This window comes from Dysidea avara, chromosome 12, assembly GCF_963678975.1.
Source record: "Dysidea avara chromosome 12, odDysAvar1.4, whole genome shotgun sequence".
NCBI lineage: Eukaryota > Metazoa > Porifera > Demospongiae > Dictyoceratida > Dysideidae > Dysidea > Dysidea avara.
In genome coordinates, this window is record NC_089283.1 from 18,558,882 (window position 1) to 18,562,068 (window position 3,187).

A 3,187-nucleotide genomic window follows, 5' to 3' on the forward strand; every position below is an offset into this window, starting at 1 on the left:
GCCAAATGCCTATAAAACCAACTACTTATACTTAACTTACCAAAAGCCCATGAAACTAGTTATTACAATAAATGATAGTTACAAGGGTTGGGGAGCTTAGCACAATTACAACAAGGACATGCGGAATGGAAAGTACATTTATAATATAACGCACACTACTCAATCTCACGTGAACTACAACAATATGTTCTAAATATAGCCTAAGCATGTGATGTGTAGCTATGCATATGTAGTCTAAGTATTCAGCGTTCTACTTCATGACAGAAGTTAGTATAGCTATTGACGTCAGCGAATAGTCTGGCGCCGCCAACCCTATTTAGGCGCTTACAAGCGCCCCCGAAAAATTTTGTAAGCGCCTAAATAGGATCGGCGGCACCAGACTAGTCAGCGAATATGATTATAAAAACCGAAAACCAATCTCGAAGCAATATATATAGTCGGACCGCTCGAGGCGAAAACTGACTCATTTCCCGGCCGCTTTTCTGTTAGCCAGTTGACAGATCAAGAGTTAGAGCCACGGTGATAGCTACAACTACCCAGATACTGGACAAACATTATACAGGTACGAGTATGCTCTACTAGGGTGGTATAAAATTCTTTCCTTAGCTATACCATAGATACAGTACACTTAGACTACCGATATTGGAAACGGAACCGTGTTTCGGTTAATTTTGGTACATCTTACTACAAAGCCGGCAGAGCAGTTTCACTGGATAAAGTAGGCTCTACTTATTAGTTATGGCCATGAGACATGCACTCAGCGTATAAATTAGTTTAAATACTCATAGGTGGAAAAGCAACTAACTTGATATCACACTGTACTAACCTGGTGAAAAAGCCCAACTAACTTGACAGTCTGGTGATAATACGGCCACCCAATTTTTGATTCAGAAGGTTGCCATTGATGTTCAACGTGGCAATGCTGCTTCTGTAATGGCAACAATACCATCATCCCAGGACTGGGCAGAGTTTGCCTCTCTGCCCAAACTCTGCCCACTGTTTATAAGTGTTTATTTATATTATCATTGCTGAAAAACAAATTTTTTTAAATCCTTTAAAAAAACCTAACTTGATATCACACTGTACTAACAATCAGCACCACACTAGTTAGTATATAATTGTACCTAATACTGTGATTCCCTTATTTTTCCTGGGCACACCAGCTGTGCTGACTGCCCAGTAATCATAAATAAATATAGCTAAGCCAATTTTTCATCGAGTCCCGACCCGCGCTTTTGACTGACATGGTTACAAAAACGAAATTGACAACCAGCAGAAACGTTTTACCTCAGTCTAACGGCTCCATTAGTGTGTAATACAATCTCGCAGTGAAGTAGTTGAAGCGAAATTCGTACAGAAAGTGAGTTACCTGTACCAACACAGTAAAGTGAAACACGGATGACATCAAAGGATGTGACGCAACATTGGGGATTTATACACAAATGATGATGTAGATACTTCCGTTTCCAATCCCGGTAAGCTTTATTGTATCTATGGCTATATGATGCATAGCTAAACAACTCTGCAGTGCATATAAAAAGGCCATGCATACTCATCTCGATCTTCCAAGTGTTTCACGTTCCAGGTAATTCCGGCCAACCCAGTAGTGCATGCTGTCACACAAAGAAAACTAGGCAAGCTCATTAACCTTTTTTTTCAGCTGAGCTCATCAACCTTTTGCCGCATGGGCGAGGTATTTCATAGTTATAAGAAATGTACATAGTAATGACAATGATAACAACAGATTAGCTCACAGTGGGTGTAGCAGCTAGTTACCTGCTGGCTATTACGAGATACTATGTTTACACTGGAGTTTGTCTTGAAATAATTGGCACTGCTCTGCATAGACTTCTCAGTAAAATTTGTATACTTGCATGTTCAGTACTGTAATACTCCAAGTGCTCATTATGTGATACGCACCATGCATTCGACCCGCAAGCATTACACTTATCATCATAATCAGGTGCTCTCTATCCTAGCTACTATGCTCATAATGTTTTTTACTGATTATCCATTTGTCCATGTCTTTTGCTGACTTACCCAACCAGAGTTGAAACCGGGTCACTACTGCTGACCCGGATGACCCACTGACCCGGATAGCAATCCGGGTCAGACCCGGATTTGACCCGGATTAAATTAAACCGAGGCGCGCGATAAGAGCTATGTTTTGGGTATTCTCGAGCGAGCGAGACTACGTTTTGAGCGTTCGGTTCGTGTTAAGTAGTTATGTGATAACTAAGCCGGTAAGTTTAGAATTTAAAATCAGTCAGTGGGTTTGGTTCCACGTAGCTACTGTGAGTTTACAGACAGCAATTGGGTGTGGCTTCATACATACTTAGTATTGCAATTTCCAATATATTAAAATGGGTGTGGCTCACAAAAGTACTTAATATCCTGCTGCAAGACTAGACCTAGACTATATACAACTCATACATTAATCGATTAGTGGGCGTGGCTCCACGTAAGCTTGCAGACAGAAACGGACACAGTTTCATGCTACAGACTGCACTTACTAATAAATGGGCGTGGCTGAGCGTATGTTTGTAACGCGATAAGTGGGCGTGGCTCATGAAAGAGCTACGCGACTAGCGTTTATAGGTTCCACGTCGTCAAACGATCAAATTCGTTTCTCACGTGATCCAATCCGGGTCTGACCCGGATGACCCGACCCGGTTTCAACGCTGTACCCAACCACTGGGCCTGTGAAGTACCTCAAGCTACTGTCCCAACATCCATTCTGATAACTTCATATCACCCTGATATTATTGTATACAACTCGCAAGTCCATTATGTTGCTATGCTGGAATTGACGTGTCCAATAAATTAGGTCCATTTAAAATCAGCACGCATGGAATAGGAAGCAATCAAAAGTTGAATAATTGCAGAATTTGATTGGTTGAACATCTCCAGTTATTATGAGACCATTGAAATTTCAGTGCTTGGCCATTACCAACACAGCCTCCAATTGAAATTTCCCAACTCTACCATAGCTATCTCCAAGTCATCCATTAGAAAATGTTAAAGTATCGTAGCCTCCGGAATTGTAAGGAGTGGTTGGATCCAACTAAAAACTTATTGTATAATTTTTTTGTAGATTATAATCTTTTTGTTCAATGTATATCTGTGTATTATACTCTGTATTGAGTGCTTCACAGTAATAAATAAATAAATAAACATTAACTAGTAT

General features: G+C 40.4%; 1 long non-coding RNA gene across 1 annotated transcript; it reads left to right on the forward strand.

Annotated features, from left to right (window-relative positions):
* Positions 1-442: 442 nt before the first annotated feature.
* LOC136241881 (uncharacterized) lies at positions 443-1,198 on the forward strand. Its single transcript, XR_010694439.1, has 3 exons — positions 443-562; positions 607-718; positions 789-1,198. It is a non-coding gene; the product is annotated as an uncharacterized lncRNA (long non-coding RNA).
* The last annotated feature ends 1,989 nt before the right edge of the window (positions 1,199-3,187 follow it).